Source organism: Triturus cristatus, chromosome 1_2, assembly GCF_964204655.1.
Source record: "Triturus cristatus chromosome 1_2, aTriCri1.1, whole genome shotgun sequence".
In the NCBI taxonomy this organism is placed as follows: domain Eukaryota; kingdom Metazoa; phylum Chordata; class Amphibia; order Caudata; family Salamandridae; genus Triturus; species Triturus cristatus.
Window position 1 is genome coordinate 1,128,305,778 of NC_140580.1, and position 20,285 is coordinate 1,128,326,062.

Below are 20,285 nucleotides of genomic sequence, written 5' to 3' on the forward strand. Positions count from 1 at the left end.
CCACTATTGTGCAACTCCTAATGAGGGGCTAGGTCGAGCCGTGGACCGACTTGCAAATGGGACAGCAATAGTCGCCCAACATGTAGTTGATACACCAGGACAAATATCCAAGTCTCCAAGTGACACATAGAGTGCAGTTATCCATGCAGGGAGCTGAAGCATGTGTACCCAGATAGGTTGTGATGCAGATGAACCAACAGCATGAACAAACTGTGTTATTCTACATGCAGACATGCTGAATGATGTGAGAGGTACATTTTGTTTTGAAGAGTGTTCGCAATTTACACATTCATATTGCGTACAGCCACTGCCAACAGTCATTAACATATGGTCAGTCATTGTACGCTTTATAGTTGCGGCTTCTGTTATATTAAACTCTGTACACAAGCGTATTTGACATTGTAATGAGAACCATTTGCAGGGTGGTCGTGTAGCCACAAATCTCGTAAGCAGACACACTGATGTTTCGAGTAGCATAACATGTACACTTGTTGTTCAATAAATGTTACATCATTATACTAAACACTCTATTTGTGTAGTTTTTCCTTCACATGTTGCTATTATTCTCCAAACCCGGTCTGTTTCCTCACCCTTCCGCTGCAGGGAACCCTCAATGTGACAATACACACTCAGAGGAAGGCACTTTCCTAATTAAGATGGAAGGTTTTTAAAAATTATGTGCATCTCATTAATTACATTATTTACGAATAATGTGATAGCTTTTTGTAATAAATCCTTTTGTCAGAAATTGGGTTACAGGTTGACTGGGGTGTGAGCCCTGGTCAAGCAGCAACCACTATCCTAGTCTGGGTAAGGCACAAGCAAACCCCAAACTAACCTGTGTTCAACCCCCTGGCAGCTAGACACCGAGCAGTCAGGCTTAACCTAAAAGCAATGTGTAAAGCATTTGTGCAACACTTCAAACTGTTAAACAGTGAAAACACCACACTAACTGACCCCCCCCCCTGGTTAAAAAATGATGCAAAATGTAATAAATAAAACAAAACCAAAATAACAAAAATCAGTAGTACCAGAATTATGATTTTTTAAAGTATAAATTACCATATAGCGCCTAAAAGCAGAAAGCGCCACCTATAGCTATCTGGTCGTGCTGGACTGGGTCAAAGTAAAAAGTTTCGGCCGGATGCACAGGAGCGCAGGTTAAATATTGTCCCAGATTAGTCCCGCTGAAGTTTTACCTTCCCAAATTGTGTTCCAAGAGTCCTGAATCACATTGGAGAGGGCCACTGAGAGCAAGGAGAGCGCCACAGGTGGTTGTTGGTGTGGTGAAAAAAGCAGGGCAGGCATCACGAACAGGTGTGCTGGAGCTTTATGTTGGTGGTCCCACGTGGGCTGTTAATGCTGCTGTGCAAAGAGATGGGCTGGCGATGGCTTGCGCTGATTTTTGGAGCGAGCGGCTTGTTCCGATTCAAACAGCCTTTTCAAATGTTAGTGAGGTTTGGCCAAGCTCCTCCCGCCCATCCTGCCAGTGATGGCCCACCCAGTCACATATAACCTTCCATTGTGTGTAGCTAGCTGTCTAAGAGGGATACACAAAGCCCAACTATACCCTGTCATGTGACCAGAGACAGATTGCAGGTACGAAATGGCTAAGGCAAGAAAATACCAACTTTCAAAAAGTGACATTTTCAGAATTGTAATTTAAAATCCTACTTCACCATAAATTAGGATTTTAAATTAGGATTCCAGAGACACCAAACATGAAAGAATTACCTCTTCCCATTTGGAAAAAATACTTTTAAAATGTGATAAGGCAACTCCAATGTTATCCTATGGGAGAGATAGACCTTGCAGTAGTGAAAAACATATGGAAGAATTATTCACTACCAGGGCATGTAAAACTTAAAAGTACATGCTCCACTTTTTAAATACACTGCACCCTGCTCTTGGGGCTGTCTAGGCCCTACCTTAGGGGCAACTTAAATGTATTAAAAAGTAAAGTTTGAGCCTGGCATAACGTTTATTTTGCCAGTTCGACATGGCAGGTTGAACCTACAATCACAGGCTCTGCAATAGCAGACCTGAGACATGTTTAAAGGGGTATTTAAGTGGGTTGCACAATCAATGTTGCAGGCCCACAAGTAGAATTTAATTAACGGGCCCTGGGCACATGTAGTACACTTTACCTGGGACGTATAAGTACATTAAATATGCTAGTTGGGTATAAGCCAATGTTACCATGTATTAGGCAGGAAGCACAAGCACTTTAGCACTGGTTAGCAGCAGCAACGTGCACAGAGTCCTAAGGCCAACAAAAACGAATTCAGCAAAAAGTAGGTGTAGGAAGGCAAAAAGCTTGGGAGTGACCCTGCAGAAAGGGACAGGTCCAACACCTTTGTATCGTGCTCCTTGATTTACGTAAATGCATCCGCCATGGTGCGTCATTCTGCAGTAATGTGCAGTCACATTTAAGCCAGTGATCATGAACACACAGCACAGACGTCAAATACCTGCCTCCCATCCTTTATGCATTGCATTTTCTACTTAGCATTCACAACCTCTGCTGTATGATATGTGATAGGGCCGGATTCTTGCCTACCTGATTATCTCCAAGAATCCTCTCAGGTCGCCAGGATCTTTTTATCTGCCAAATAGCGTAGAGGGGATGAACACAATTATCGAATATATATCTGCCACAATTAGATTTCATTTGGAAAGGATCACTGACTCCGAATCTAAGATTTGTAAGATTTTATTACAACCAAAAACAACTGAACATACAAACACCTCAGTACAAGGTGTAAAAGGTAAATGGGCACTAAAACAAAGTCAAGCCTACGCAAAATTCTCATTCGACTTAAGACAAAAAGAATCACTGATTCTAAAAGCATCAAGAAAACAATGGTTACACTAATATCTATTTTAGCAATCATTAGTCAATGGAAAAATTTCTATCCCTACACTGTCTCTAAAGTGACATCCCTACTTAGCATTCCCATCCCAGGCAAGAGAATCAAGAAAAAGGTGTCAGAAGTGAAGACTCCCTTAAGAAGTACATTTACTTAGTCAGAGCTCGATCTAAGATGCTCCTTCTAGCTTCCCGTCTAAACCTCATCTGCTCAACCCATGGGGCACTGTCCCTTGTACAAAATCCCAAAATCACAGAACACGCCCCTCGGCACACCTCTTCAGCCAGGTCTTCTCTCGGTACTTTTCCACAAATTTGTCCTGCGTCCAACGACGGTTAGCTTGACCTTGGGTCCCATGCACCTTCTCCGCTAGAAGTATCATCTTCGCATTCCAATGCACTCCCCTTTTGGCTTCTCACAGCATCCTAACTCCTAAAAGAAAGACCTAGTCTCTCTAATGAGCTAAATGTCCTTGCACCTGCAACAGAAACAGGGGAACATGAGAAACCATTTCACATCTTTAAGATTTTACATTTCTCTGCAGCCCAAAGCCTGTACCAAGGGAATCATTTTCGGCCTACAATATTAGCCAACATAAGAAAATGAACAGGCCTTCTCTTCTAACGTATATGCGATCAGGCCTCTACAAAATCAAACACTATTAAATCAAACTTTAAACATTGGTTCATTATTTTCATATAAATGAGCAAGCAACTTGCACGTGTAACTTTAACATGGCATACGTTTAACCTAATACATTGAATTGCACGAAACTAATTATTATGCCTTTACTAAATACATTCACGATGATCTGCAGCGTTACTCTTCACGAAAAGCATTATTACATTTTAATCACCTCTATGTTAATCAATTACAGCAATACATTTCTATGGCACTTCTAAACATACATCGATTAATATGCGGGTGCTGACTAACGGTGAATATGATGCACCCCTACAAATTTCAGAATCTCATGACGCTCTATCAGTTCCCACCTTTGATGACAAATGTCATCACACCATCACAAACTCATTCCCTTGGAGAAAGAACTGGCCTAAACAGTGCTTGTTGCCATTCTCCCCTGTCGGAACCTCTCCATTCTCTTAAGATGCTGATATTGACTGTCCTGCAGTCTAGCCATTCGCCTCTCATTCGCTCTGAGAGCTCTTTCGACTCTGTTCCCTCGGTACCACTTATAGGCTCTAACAAGACCCCACAAGCAAATCACACAAACCACAATAATAATAAGAGGCTTCAACACAAATCCAAGGAACCGTTTTCCCAAGCTCGCAAACCAACTTCCCATACGACCAAATCCTTTTCCAATCTTCTCCCATACGCCTTCCTCAGTCAGATCTGCAATCTCTTGATGAATCGTAGTGATGTTATCTATATATTTTTCCAAATCCCTGCTATTATCTGGAATATACGTACAGCATTCCTGGACTTTCAACAATTTACAGACTCCACCCTCTTTTGCCAATAATACGTCTAAAGTAAGACGATTTTGCAAAACCATCGTCCTTATCGACAACATCTCTCCATCCACCAACAGCAAAGACCTTGCAGTATTCATCGACAACTCATCAACTCATCAACTACAGTCGCCAACTGTCTTATCTTCACATCATTCAAAATCACGCCCAAACTCGGTATCATCGCTCCAAAGATATCACCAATCACTGCTCCTGCACTTGCAGCTCTTCGTACTTTAGAATGATGTCCAGTCTCCAAAAGATTTAAATCTTCCGCAAGATAAATCTTCGGAAAAATGATAGCCAAATAACAACTACCATACAAATTCGCAGGCAACCTCACATAGGCATTCCTTCCGCACACATAATACACAGTTGGAATCACTTGCACCGGACCTTGCAAAAAGTTCTTAGCAGAGTCCTCCATAGTAAAGAGATGGTCACACGTACTCTGTCCTACCGAAACCTTCTCATAATAAGTCTGTGGACGTCTTACACACAACTTCCCCTGCCATCTCTGCGAAGTTCTCAAAATTTCAGTTCAACAGCAACATGTAAGAGTCTCTTTCCCCTCCGGGTGTTGCCTTTCGAACCAGTTCAACCACCACCTTGAAGCTGGAAGTCCCCTAGCAAATTTCAGTTCCTTATTTACACAGTCCACAAAAGACTTCCATAGCCCTCCTTCATTTGTTTTGACTGAAAGTCCCTAATTTTGTTCTTCTTCCACTCGGGCCTAGGTTATCTTCTTCTTTTTGACTTTTATGTACAACAAAGGGTTTACCTTCAGTCCAGAACGATATTCGCTCCCAAAAGCTCCAAAACCCCTTGCAAAATTTCCAGACGATGTATCACCAACTCCTGATGTGGTGGCACGATACCAAAAGTCGGAAAAACCAGCGTCTCCAAAATCAACTGACGAACTTTACTCAGAAGCGGTGGATTCGGAATATTGAGGGTCAGTATTCCTTCGATTTCCAATCCTGGAACTCTCAGCAACACTTCTATTTTCAAGTTCGGAGAATTGCTGATCAACGTCAAGGATCTCAGCCTCCCTGTGCTCGGTATGCCTGGCATCAGTCACAGCGTACGTCCACTCTGGTGATGAGTACCTCTGACACGGCACTCTTGCTCTCCTCGACCTTCTCAGATTGCCTCGAACTTGCTCTTCGTCACTTTGCTCAGATTCAGACGTTTCAGAAACTGGGGCAAGGTCTCTTCCAGGTACCAATCTCAAGTTTAACCGTCTCTGATTCACAGGCCAAACTCTTTCTGCTTCTGTGGCACTTCTGCTCTCCCCTTGACTACCCTGTGCACTTCTTCCCACTTCGGCAGAATTTGACTCTACTCCACCCACAGTAACACTTTCTCCGTCTGAGTCAAATTCGGGGCTTCGATTTGCACAACCCCTTTCAGCTCGATCTAGTGCACGACCAACTGCATCAGCAACCCTCACAGCTTGGCTTGCCCTCTCAGATGGCCCTGCCACCTCAGCTGGATTTTCATTCACAAGAGGGGCTGTATCTTCCAAGGGTGCTGGAACTCTGCGGGTATGGGAGGCATGCCCCCAGTTCTGCAGTCCCCCACACTTCACTGCCGTGTTCGTGACCAGTATTACTTGGTACGGACCACGTCAACGAGCATCCAGGCTACTCTTCCTCACGTGTTTACGCACAAGCACCCAATCCCCTGGGCACAAGTCGTGGCACAGGTCACTTGCGGCTGGAACGGCTGCTGCTTGCACCTGCTGAGACACAGAACGGACTACGTCAGCCAGGCCCTTACAGTAGTCGAGAATCAAGTCATCAGTGATATTAATCAAGGCAGTAGCAGGTATCGCTGGTAATCGCATCGCTCTCCCCATGAGTATCTCATGCGATGACAACCCAGTCCTCCTATCGGGAACACTATGGAGGCTCATGAGAACTAAGGGTAGTGCGTCGGGCCATTTCAGGGATGTCGAAGAACACACTTTTGCCATCCGTGCTTTCGAAGTCCCATTAACTTGTTCCACAATGCCAGAAGCCTCTGGTCGGTAACTGCAATGCAGTCTCTGATCCACATTCAAAGCAGCGCAGAGCAATTTCATGATCTCACTATGAAGGTGTGTCCCTCTATCTGACTCCAAAGAGGTCGGGAAACCGAACCTCGGGATGAGCTCTCTCAGTAACAGCTTAGCTACAGTGAGTGTGTCACATCTGCGTGTTGAGTAAGCCTCCACCCATCTTGAGAAGACACATACCACCACTAAGATGTACCTCAACCCATTGCATTTTGGCATCTCAATGAAATCCAATTGCATCCTATTGAAAGGCCCTTCTGACCTTCCAATGTGGCTCAAAGTCACAGCAGTTCTCTTCCCTGCATTCATCTGCTGACATGTAACACACCTCTGACACACAGCTTCAGAAACCGCACGAAACTTCGGATTGTACCATGTCTGTCGAAACACTCGCATCATCGCATCTCTGCCAAGATGTACTGCACCGTGAATCAATCTTGCCATTGGGCTCAACAAACACTCTGGTAGCACAGCTCGTCCATCGTTCGAAACCCACACATCCACATCTCCCTTTTCACATCCTGCTCATATCCAGCTATCTCGTTCCTGAACAGTAACTTCATCCTGCAGTCGCTTTGGCTCCTCCCATGTATCAGCCATGGCCAACATCATGCTTAGATCGGTTCTTTCTTGGCTTTCTCCAGTATACCCTCCAGTGAATATACAACCTTGTTCTGCACAAAACCGGGCAACCTCATCCGCATAGCTGTTTCCCAGCGACACAAAGTCATTCCCCTTGCTGTGCGCAGAGTATTTGACAACAACAATTTCTTTTGGCCATTGCAATGCTTCCAATAGTTGTCTCACATATTCCCCATTTCTGATGGGTGAACCAGAAGATGTTATGAACCCTCTCTGTGACCATAACTGTCCAAAGTCGTGAACGACACCAAACCCGTACTGACTATCGGTATAAATCGTTATCCGAATCTGATCAGCAGCCAAACAGGCACGGGTCAAGGCGATGATTTCAGCCACCTGTGCGGAGTGCACTCCTTCTAAACAAGCAGCTTCAACCACCCCTGTGATGGTGCATACAGCAAACGCTGCTCTCAATCGACCAGCACTGTCTCTTAGACATGAACCGTCCACGAAGAAGATTTCATCAGGGTCAAGGAGTGGTTCATCAACAATGTCTGGTCTCGGTTTGGTGCACAGTTCAGTAACATCGAGACAATCGTGATCCTCACAATCTTCATCATCTACAGTTGGGATAGGCATCAATGTCGCAGGATTTAAAACAGAACACCTCTTCAAAGTCACATTCTCTGCAGCATGGATAACTTGCTCATAACGGGTCAATCGATTGTTTGTGAGGTGCTGTGTTTTAGTCCTTGTCATCAACAGTTCAACAGAATGTGGTACATAGACTGTAAGCGGATGTCCCATTACAATGCTCTCACATCTTTCAATACTGACACCTGTTGCCGCAATGGATTTGAGACATCCGGGCAACGAAGAAGCTACTGGATCTAAAGTAGCTGAAAAGTAGGCAACTGGTCTACGGACACCTCCATGACTCTGAGTCAAAACTGCCAATGCACAAACTTCCCTTTCGCAGCAGAATAGTGCGAATGCCTTGTAATCAGGCATTCCCAAAGCTGGAGCGCAACACAAGGCTTCTCTCAGCATCAAAAATGACCTCAAGCAGTCTTCGTCCCATGGTACCGGTTCACTCACATCCTTGCACGTCAGCCGTTGTAAAGGCTTCGCTTCAAAGGAGAAATTGGGAATCCATTGGCGACAGTAGCCAACCATTCCCAAGAACATTCTGACCTCTCTCTGGGTGGTAGGCACAGGCATATTCATAATAGCCTCAATGCGATCTGGTGACACCTTTCTCTTGCCTTTCTCAATTCTGTGACCCAAATACTGCACTTCACTCAGGCAGTACTGCAATTTGCTCGGTGACACCTTGTGTCCATTCTCTGCCAGATAATTCAGCAAGGCAATGGTATCGATCCTACAAGCGTCTTCAGTTTCTGACGCTACGAGCAAATCATCGATGTATTGCACCAAGACAGATTTCTGCGGCAACACGAGACCTTCAAGGTTCTTCTTCAAGATCTGATTGAAGATAGACGGGCTCTCCGTATACCCCTGTGGGATACGACACCACGTTAACACACGATTCTCCAGCCGGAAAGCAAAAAGATATTGGCTCTCCTCATGTAGAGGAATCGAAAAGAATGCTTAGCACAAGTCAATTACTGTAAACCACTCAGCTTCACATGGGATCTGAAACAAGATCACAGACGGATTCGGTACCACTGGACAACATGAAACGACTATCTCATTAATTTTTCGCAGATCTTGTACAATCCTGAATTTCCCAATCGGTTTCTGTAGTCACATGATAGGTGAGTTGCATGGGCTACCCATGATCTCTTTCAGAATTCCCTGCTTGATCATAGACTCAATTACAGGCTTGATCCCTGCAATCGTTTCAGGTGACAGATTATACTGAGGCGTCCTAGGAAATTCTACATTCGGCTTAACCTGAATTTTTACTGGGTCTATACCTTTGATCAATCCGATCTCTTCTCCACTGAGATCCCACACATCAATTGACACAGAATCCCTCAGATCAAGTGGAAGTTCCTCCACTGTCAGCGCTGGATACATTTCTATACACACACGCTGATTTGCAACCTTAAAGGTCGCATCATCATCCCACGTCTGTACTTCCACTCCCTTTGGGGTACAATAGATGGTGCAATTCAGCTTGCACAACAGTTCTCTACCTAACAGTCAAACCGGACTTGAATCGCACACCACAAACTGGTGCCGGTCTCTGAAAGTTCCTATTCTCACCGGAATTGGCTCCGTCAATGGACTAGTCAATTTCTTATTTGCTATGCCGACAACTTGGATTGATTGTCCCGAGAGGGGTAGGTCAGGGACTACTGCAGATCGTACAGTAGACCGGGTAGCACCAGTGTCAACCAAAAAGGTTGTAGGGTGACCATCAATGTCTGCTTCCACAAATGGTCCCCTCTGGTCTACCTCTAAGACTGCTCCAAGTGTGCAGTCCTCTTCCCCTCTCAGGCACCGTCATGCCAACGGATCTGGGTCAAATTCCTCACTCCCCTCAAACATAGGCATCTGCAGGTAAGTTCAGACTCCCTGTTGCATGTTCTGAACCCTAGGTGGTTGAGGAACCTGTACTTGCGGAACACTAGGCTGCCCTTTGACCATCTTAGGTCGAGTCACTGTGGGAACCATTTCGGATACAGGTACCTGAACTATCTCTCCTTCTTGCTGTATCTGATTCAACGGGTTCAAGGGACACTCGCGTTTCCAGTGTCCAATCTGGTGACAAAGATGACACACAGTGGTCTTTTTCAATGTAGCCACATCCATCCCTGTCTTAGGATCAATTGACTTTGGTCTTCCCTGACCCTGGACATTCTGATTTCCTCCTTGGTTATTTCCCGGTTTTCTTCCTAACGTCCCTTCATTAGGCTGTCCCTGAGCCGTCTGCATCTGAAAAAGCATCAATTTGTCTTTCAACTTCCTGTGCTTCGATTCTATCTCATCACTACAGTACCTAGCATACCGTAAAATCTCATCCACAGGCTTGTTCTGCCAACAAATTAAATGCTGCTGTATCATGAGACTAACCTCTGGTCTCAATCCCAACACAAACTTTGAAACAAACTGTCCTATGTCCTTTGTGTCTAGCACATCTAGTCCACTGTACTGCTTAAAAGCCTGCAAAAGTCTCTCATAAAACTCATGCACCGTCTCTTTTGGCTCTTGCACTGTTCTATCTATCTTTACCCAATCATTATCCTGAGGTGAAATTTTCGACTTCAACCACGTAATCACCTGTTCAAACTTTTTCATCACTATGGGCGACGGACCATTCGAGATTGGGTCCCTGTCAGGCTCTGAGGTTGGCCATTCGACAGCAATTTTACATGCTGACCATAAATCACTCGGAACCACAATGTCAAACAATGTATTCAAATCGACCCACAACACCTTCGAGATTTTAACAAACCGATCGACTTGCTTGTACCATTCCATGGGCTTTTCCCTTAACCGGGGAAAATCATTTGTAAAGGCAGCCAAATCACCCCTACTTCAAGGTACATGCACATATCCTCCATTCTGTACCTCTCGTAAAGGGAAATTCCCTACCTCCGGCATCCCCCCACCTGGAGGTGACGTCTCTCCTATCATTCTCCTAAAACTTTTCTTCTTGGACCATCTTTCTTCCCACTTATCAACCATGATCCATGCACGTATTGCTAAGATCAAATCCTTGATGTGAGACCTCAATCCCATGACTCTTTTCTCTTCCAGTTCCTGATCACTGTACTGCAATCTATGACTTCCCTGCAATGATTTCATTTTGGACAAATCCACATCATACTTTTTGGCCAATTCTGACAACTTCTCATGTGCAGCTCGTGCCTTGCGAGTTACATCCTTCGCTACAAAGAGTAACTCATCCTGTTCATACATGCACGTCCTTTCAAGAGGCAAGTTCCCACTTATTATCTCATCTACTTCTGCTTTCAACCTTACCACATCTAACATCCTTCCTTTCAGACCTCCCTTCAATATTCCCCGACAAGCTGCTCCGTCTCGTTCATCATAATCACATTCCTGTTCCCAAGACCTGCTCTCTTCAGACATACACATAGGAACAGAACGATTCACTATTGTGCCTCGTTCACTTTCTGCCGTCCTCACACTCTGATTCTGGTTTCTCACTGGCGGTGCTCACATCCGCAATCTAATCTTGACTCGGCCAAAGACCTCGGCCTCACTGGTCTTGCATCCCCCTGTCCCCTAGAAGAGTCTGCTGTAGCTGGCAATGGCGTACTCCATTCTATAGGCTTTGGAGTTTGCTCCATTCCACTCACTGATCTATTTCCCTTGATCACACTCCTCGCTCCTATGACTGACTGCACTGAACTCCCAACCTTCTCTTGATCTGGGTCGTAAACAGAAACAATAGGTCCAATGGTAACCGGTACCTTTAAAGCATCCGGTAACCTCACACCTCTTCCAGCCTCTGCGCTAGCTACAGGCTGATTTCTAGTACCCTCAGCTCCTGTCGAGATCTTCCCTTCTACTCTCACTTCGGACTGAGTCGGTACTCCACTAGTCCCTTCTGACTGAGCCGATTTTCCCTCGCAAAGATCGGGATTATATGGAGGTGGTCTCTCAGACAATAACCTCTCTAGTAGGCTATCGTCTGTATCACTGTGATCATCGTCCACACTCCTGACCTTTGAGCCATCCGTCTTTACCAGTAACGGATACAACCTGTCTCCCTCTATTGTTTGCACGCTCCACCTTTTCTCTTCTGCATCCCATCTTGCGTTCTGAAGTGCCTTAATCGACTTTTTCACCCTCTACTGACTTCGATCTCTTTTCCTGTCATGTGCTGCTCTAATCCATGCATGCAATGCTTCAAACTGGGTTGATCTCGGCCAAGGTCGTAATGCCGCCATCACAGATTTCAACTGATACAACACTTCCAACCTAAATGAGCCATATCGTGGGAAAGCTAATTCTCCTTCACTCTGGGTCATTTTATGCCAATTTTCAAGCCAAATTATGGTATGCAACCCCACATTTCTTGCCATGTAATGCGCCGGAGTATCCTCGGGAGGGGCCTCTTCTCCCCCACGAGTAACCAAATGTTTATCACCTCTACATAATTCTCGGAAAACTTTAAAACATTTCATTAAGAACAAATGACGATCGCACACAATGTTTTCGTTTACTTCCTGATGTCAAACCCCACCAACAGCAACGCGACTCACACCAACCAACCTATTGCAGCGCGGCACCTTCTGACGTCACTCTTCCTCCGCTTGCAGCAGTTCCCCTCCTTCACAACTATCTCGTACTCACTCACACGTCCCTTTCATACGCTGAAATAACAGTTTGTCCCAAACAAGTTACTTCTCTGACTGTCCGTCCACAGTCTCTCGAAATTGTCGACCTCGGTTGGCAACCGTCTGTCCACGACCGGCCAGACAATCACCTCTGATAGGTTACAAATACTCAAATTCCACGTACAACAACCCACGACCAGCGTCGGTTCCTCACGCACTCACACATTCGCTCCCCCTATCTCGGTCCAGGTGATCGATGACATCTCACGATCCCCTTTCGGTGGTCAACAAAATGTACCTTGGGTGTCTTCTACACCACAATCGCTTAAGCTACTCGTCGAGCCTAAGACTTTCCCGGGCTGCGCGCGCTCACAGCCTGATCTCACAATCACTGAACACTCACTCCAACTCCACAAGACATCACACAACAAAACAACACCGCAATCTACAAACATCTCACCCTATTCATACTCACTCCTCCATGAACTGCTGCTGTCCGCCGCACTGCTACTCTCCGTCAATCTCCATCAGCTGCCGTCGTCCGCTGCTCGCCATCCGATGAGTCACCATCACTTAACTTCTATGGGCCTCAAAGATCTCTCATCCTAATCTAGATCTCCCCTCGCTATCGGAGATAACCATCCTACTCTGCTACCAAATGATAGGGCCGGATTCTTGCCTACCTGATTATCTCCAAGAATCCTCTCAGGTCGCCAGGTTCTTTTTATCTGCCAAATAGCGTAGAGGGGATGAACACAATTATCAAAATAAATCTGCAACAATTAGATTTCATTTGGAAAGGACCACTGACTCCGAATCTAAAATTTGTAAGATTTTATTACAACCAAAAACAACTGAACATACAAACACCTCAGTACAAGGTGTAAAAGGTAAATGGGCACTAAAACAAAGGCAAGCCTACGCAAAATTCTCATTCGACTTAAGACAAAAAGAATCCCTGATTCTAAAAGCATCAAGAAAACAATGGTTAGACTAATATCTATTTTAGGAATCATTAGTCAAAGGAAAACATTTCTATCCCTACACTGTCTCTAAAGTGACATCCCTACTTAGCATTCCCATCCCAGGCAAGAGAATCAAGAAAAAGGTGTCAGAAGTGAAGACTCCCTTAAAAAGTACATTCACTTAGTCAGAGCTCGATCTAAGATGCTCCTTCTAGCTTCCCGTCTAAACCTCATCTGCTCAACCCACGGGGCACTGTCCCTTGTACAAAATCCCAAAATCACAGAACACGCCCCTCGGCACACCTCTTCAGCCAGGTCTTCTCTCGGTACTTTTCCACAAATTTGTCCTGCGTCCAACGACGGTTAGCTTGACCTCCTTGGGTCCCAGGCACCTTCTCCGCTAGAAGTATCATCTTCGCATTCCAATGCACTCCCCTGTTGGCTTCTCACAGCATCCTAACTCCTAAAACAAAGACCTAGTCTCTCTAATGAGCTAAATGTCCTTGCACCTGCAACAGAAACATGGGAACACGAGAAACCATTTCACATCTTTAAGATTTTACATTTCAGTGCAGCCCAAAGCCTGTACCAAGGGAATCATTTTCGGCCTACAACATTAGCTACCATAAGAAAATGAACAGGCCTTCTCTTCTAACGTATATGCGATCAGGCCTCTACAAAATCAAACACTATTAAATCACACTTTAAACATTGGTTCATTATTTTCATATAAATGAGCAAGCAACTTGCATGTGTAACTTTAACATGGCATACGTTTAACCTAATTCATTGCATTGCACGAAACCAATTATTATGCCTTTACTAAATACATTCACGATGATCTGCAGCGTTACTCTTCACGAAAAGCATTATTACATTTTAATCACCTCTATGTTAATCAATTACAGCAATACATTTCTATGGCACTTCTAAACATACATCGATTAATATGCGGGTGCTGACTAACGGTGAATATGATGCACCCCTACAAATTTCAGAATCTCATGAAGCTCTATCATATGTTAATTTATTTTTGTCCCCTCCCCTTCATTGTTTGTCTACGATGTGCTGCAGACATCATCACGTAAAGCAATATGTCAGGGTGATGATGTGCTGTGATGGTTTAAATGCATGTTACAAGAATTTATATTTTTTGCATATGATTACTACCTGCTTGACTTTAAATAGTGATTGCAATTTCTTGTTTTTGTGACAATGTATTTGCCAATGCTTAGTACATTAGTGATTTGCAATTTGGTAATCATACATTAAATTTAAATTCACATTTCTCAATCACCAAGCTGTTTGGTTCCCTCTGTAAGCTGTTTCACCTCTGAACTCCCTCAAGTCTGGCCTGAACGTGGGAGACCAGCTCCAAAGAGGCACCAACACTCAGCATCACTGTGCAAGATGAAAACACAAACTTCTCTTCTCAATGAGAGAGCTTACTTTTCAGAATGTATTCCAGCTGTACTGCGTGGATGGTTCTTAGAATTCTAAGTGTGTAATTAAAGTTGTGAAATGCTCCTCTGCCTTTCAAAGTGTGTTGCACGCTCTGGAACATCACAAGCACAAGGTATAAAAACAGTGCCAAAAATGCAGCCTGACGTCTCCCTTTGTTAGTTTTGGGAGCCATGCCTGCCACTTCTCTGAAAGTAATATGCTGTGGAGGAGGATTGTGGGTGCAGTTGGACCCGCCCGCCGGTGACCAGGAGACCTTGGCATGTGCCACGGACAGCAGAAATGTGGGGCGGGAGGGTGAGAACTTGACGTCAGGAATTACCCAACTACAGCTAGCGATGGGGGAGGCGAGGAAGCAAAAGTGATGACAGCGGATAAGGAGACAGAGCTGGATTATTGTCAATCTTCTCAAGTAGAAGTTCAACAAGAGGGTTGATGCCTTGCTTAAGAGGAGCGCATATTTTGTGTTGGAACAAATTGCGTAACGCACAATACCTCAAGGGCTGACACGTCAAATTCTTTGAGATAAGGGATGCGTTGTTTTCCTTTTGTTCACCTGAAAATAAAATGTTTATTTTTTTTTTAGGTAAAAAACTAAAAGTGTGAAAGCTGACATGTATAGGTGGTAGCTCTCACACTGGAAATGTTGAAAACACAATGTTGAATATGAAACATGAAGCTTTCAGCATTGTTGATAGTTCAGATTGCACATTTTGTAACAAAGAATGTTCCTTTTTTGACTTCAGAAATTTCGTCCTTAACCGGCACTTCGTGGTAAAGTTCCCTTTGCTGTGTTATCATTTTCAGAGGCGTGGTTTTCATTCGAAATTCAATGGACTTCACTCTAGAAAAGAACATGAGGTATTAACACCTGTTCTTCTTTTTCTCCGTCTGTTTCTTGGTCCGTCTTCCTTCCCTCCTCTCCACTCTTTATCTCTCCTCTCTTTGCGCTTCTCTGTATTTTTGCTTTATATGTCCTCTCTTTCTCCCCTCTCTGTTCTCCTTTTATTTCTCTTGCCTTGTTCCCCTCTCTCCTGTACTTCTGTCTCCTCCCTCTTTCTTTTTTTTCTCCATCTTTCTCTATCTCAGCCTGTCTCTTTCATTTTCTTTTTCGCTCACTCTCTGATTTATCAAACGACAACTTAAAATAAAGCAAGACATCGATAGGCTAGCCTCTTTATTGCTGAGAATGATCAACCACAGAGTGGTGAACCTCCATGACCACTAGCCCCCCTGTGTCCACAGGGACTGTGGAGCAGTTTGAGGCTGTATGTCTGCTGCCACCATTCTAGTCCGTGTGTGTGTGTGTGTGAGCGTGTGTGTGATCGTGTGTCTATGTGTGTGAGGACGCATATGTGTGTGTGTGTGAGCACGTGTGTGCACAGGTGTGAGCGTGTGTGTGTTTGTGAGCACGTGTGCACACTGCATGACTTGAGCACTGGGACTCGCCTAGGGTCAGGTGGTGGCTGGTGTTGTTTGAAAGTGGTGAGGGTGTAACACCTGCCCTGATTTTCAAGGAACGAGTGAGATCAACAATTTCAAGGGAAATCAGGGGGTTCCCCATCACCGCCCACCGGATAAATGATAGAAAAATTGGGCTAAACATTACATTTTACAACACATTTTCCACTTATATATGCTAAAAAAACAAGCTCGAGAAATGTTTCAGTAATATCATGATGTGACAACAAAGTCTGACGCTCCATAGAAGAATTGCCAGTTCATCTGCCACTAGATCATTTCAGAAAATGGTGGAAAAAATAGTGTATTTTTCCTCACACGTTCCTTAAAAATGCGTCTAAAACACTATGAATGAAATGGGTATCATAGGAAATTAAATTATACATATATACATGGACTTCTGCAAGGCATGGTTTAAGGTCCATTTATCGCCATCTCTTCACTTGGTTGCTGCCAAGAAGTCCATCATTATGAGTTGGCTGGAATTTGATGGAGGGCCAATGGTGGGCGGAGGCAAAATCTCTGGTTCTGGCCAGTATTCCTGCACCGAATTCCAGCTATTCTGAGTTCTGTTTCCTCAGAATGCGGAATAACTGCACGGACACAGAATTGCTGGTTTCTTTACCATACATTTTTAACCCCAGCATTGTCTGCTCCCCCTATGCTGCTGCAGAGGTCGGGAGGGGCCAGGCTGTGAGGATGCCCTCAGTCACTGCACCAGTACAGTGAGGGCCTCTCGGATTGGAATTATTCGGTCCGAGATTACGATCCCACTCATTCTGAATCCCGAGACACTCGGAATTGCAGGTGGCATAATTACACCTGGAGTTGTCACTCTGGGTAGTAGTGGCCGGTGTCAGTGGAGAGCAGTGGCGTAACGAAACTTGAGGGGGGCCCCCTGCAGGATACGTGGAAGGGGCCCCTCCGGTTGACCTCTTCATGTAGGACTTCCACAGGGTACATGTCTTGGGGGGTAGGCAAAAGGTCTGCCCACTCAACTGTCCGCAGGTCTGCCAACTTCACTGTCCACAGGTCTGCCCACTCCACTGTCCGCAGGTCTGCCCACTCCACTGTCCACAGGTCTGCCCACTCCACTGTCCGCAGGTCTGCCCACTCCACTGTCGGCAGGTCTGCCCACTCCACTGTCGGCAGGTCTGCCCACTCCACTGTCGGCAGGTCTGCCCACTCCACTGTCCGCAGGTCTGCCCACTCCACTGTCCGCAGGTCTGCTTCCGAGGCTGTCGGTGCTTCTTCAAGGGTTGTGGTCTGTGGGTTCAGGTGACAGATTATGCCCTTCAAGTCTCTCTCCATCACTTCCTCTCTATCACTCACTCTCTTCTGTTTGTGTCTCCATCACACAATATCCTGTCTCTCTCCATCACTCATTCTCTATCACTCACTCTCCTGTGTGCGTCTCAATCATATAATATTGTTGTTGTCTCTATTCATCACTCCCTCTCCCCCCTGCGTCTCAATCATATAATATCCTCTTTGTCTCCCTCATCACTCATTCTCTATCACTCACTCTCCTCCCTGTGCGTCTCATTCACACAATAACCTGTCTCTCTGCCTCCTTCACTCTGTTTTCCTATCACTCACTCTCCTCCTTGCGTGTCTCCATCAGACAATCTCATCTGTGTGTATATCCATCACCTCGCCCCATCACTCACTCTCATCTGTTTGTGTCCCCATCACACAATATCCTGTCTCTCTCCATCACTCATTCTCTAGCACTCACTCTCCTGTGTGTGTCTCAATCATATCATATTGTTGTTGTCTCTATTCATCACTCCCTCTCCCTCCTGCGTCTATAATATCCTCTTTGTCTCCCTCATCACTCAGTCTGTATCACTCACTCTCCTCCCTGTGTGTCTCAATCCTACAATAACCTGTCTCTCTCCCTCCTTCACTCTGTTGCTCAATCACTCACTCTCCTCCCTGCGTGTCTCCAACATACAATCTCATTTGTGTGTATCTCCAACTCTTCCTCTCTATCACTCACTCTCTTCACTCACCTCCCTGTGTCTTCATTATATAATATGCACTTTGTATCTCTCATCACTCATTCTCTATCACTCACTCTCCTCTGTGTGTGTCTCTATCATAGAAAATCCTCATGGTTTCTCTCTCCCCATCACTCTCTATCACTCACTCTCCTCCCTGTGTGTCTCCATCAGTTTATCTTCTTCAAGTCTCTTTCCATCTCTTCCTCTCTATCACTCACTCTCTGTGTGTCTTTATCACACAATATTGTCGTTGTCTCTCTATTCATCACTCCCTCTCGTTACTCAGTCTCCTCCCTGCGTGTCTCCAGACATTCTCCTCTGTGTCTGTCTCCATCACTACCTCCCTATCACTCACTCTCCTCCCTGTGTCTCCATCATATAATATCCTCTTTGTCTCGCTCAGCACTCATTCTCTATCACTCACTCTCCTCTGTGTGTGTCTCCATCACACAATATCCTCACTGTCTCCATCACTCATTCTTTATCACTCACTCTCCTTTGTGTGTGTCTCCATCATATAATATTGCCCTTATCTCTATTCACCACTCCCTCTCTTCACTCAGTCTCCACCCTGTGTCTCCATCATATAATATCCTCTTTGTCTCCCTCATCACTCATTCTCTATCACTCACTCTCCTCTCTGTGAGTCTCCATTAGATGATGCCCTTCGAGCCTCTTCATCACTTCCTCTCTATCACTCTCTCCTGTGTGTCTCCATCACAAAATATCCTCGCTGTCTCTCTCCATCAATCATTATCTATCACTCACTCTCCTCTGTGCGTGTCTCCATCAGACAATAATGTCATAGTCTTTCTTTATCACTCTCTTCCCTGTGTCTCCATCATATATTATCCTCTTTGTCTCTCTCATCACTCACTCTTTATCACTCACTCTCCTCCCTGTGTGTCTCCATCAGATCATCTCCTTCAAGTCTCTCCATCACTTCCTTTTTATCACTCACTCACTCTCTTTCCTGTTTCTTGCTTTGTCGTTTCCTTCCCCTTTTATCTTTATCTCTCGCACTCTTTCCTTCCGTTCTCGACCACACAAAGGTCTCTTCTCCATCACTTATGTCCACTCCTGTCCCCACCATTCTCTTTCTCTGTTGCTGCCTCTCTCTGTTCATCACTCCCTCTAGTCCATCTCCTTCACCCACCCTGTACTCACTCGTCTTTTTCTCGATCACTTCCTCTCACATTCCCTGTTTGTCTCCATCCATCCCTCTCCGTCTCTCTTTCTGAGTCCCTCACTTCTCCTTGTTCTCTCCCCTTCCCAATTCTTTGGTGCCCTCGCTCCTGCAGTCTTTTATGTCATTCCCTCTATATGTAGTCTTATTCCCCCATCTCTTTCTTTGTCCTGTACACTCTCTCATCAGTGCCATCTCTTCTATCTGTTTCTCCTTTATCCGTTCTCGGGTGTCGACCTTTATTTCTCTCTCTGTCCTTTCTACAACACTCTCTTCACTTTCTCTGCACATCTTTCCTAAGTATCTATTTTAATTCTCTCTCTCCCGATCTCCTTCTTCGGCGCCTCATCAGGGGTAGTAGGCGCTATATAAATACAATTAGAGTGACTTCTGTAACGGGCGGCCACTCCCTCTCTCTCTCTGCGTTGCTGTCTCCTCTCCACCTCTCTCTCCTCGCCTCTTTTTCCCTTCTCGTTCTACGTCAATCAACTCATTCATGCTCTTCGGGACCTCTCTTTCCTGCCTCCTTTTCACTGATCACCCTCCCCAGTCTGTCTCTTTCACCATCACCTCCTCTCCTCTCTCAGACATTCCCATCCTTTTCGCCCCCTCCAAGGCTTCACCCCCGATCTGTCACTGCCTCTCGTCCTCTCCACGAGGCTCATTTCAGGATGTGTCCACCTGCTCTACCCTCCTCGCAGCCCCCTGCTAGAGCTCTCGGACGAGAGTACTGTTCTGAGGGGGCCCCCTGCAGCTTGGGGGTCCCTCCGCACCGCAGGGGCTGTGGGGGCCTGTGTTACGCCCCAGGTGGAGAGGAGAGGGGCCGGGAGGGGATGGCGGGAGTGGCAACGGACAACAAAAAAAGGAGAAAATCAAAAGAACTTACCTGCCGCCTGTAGCCCGCCGCATCGCTGTCTTCTGTTCCTCTCGTGACTCCACTG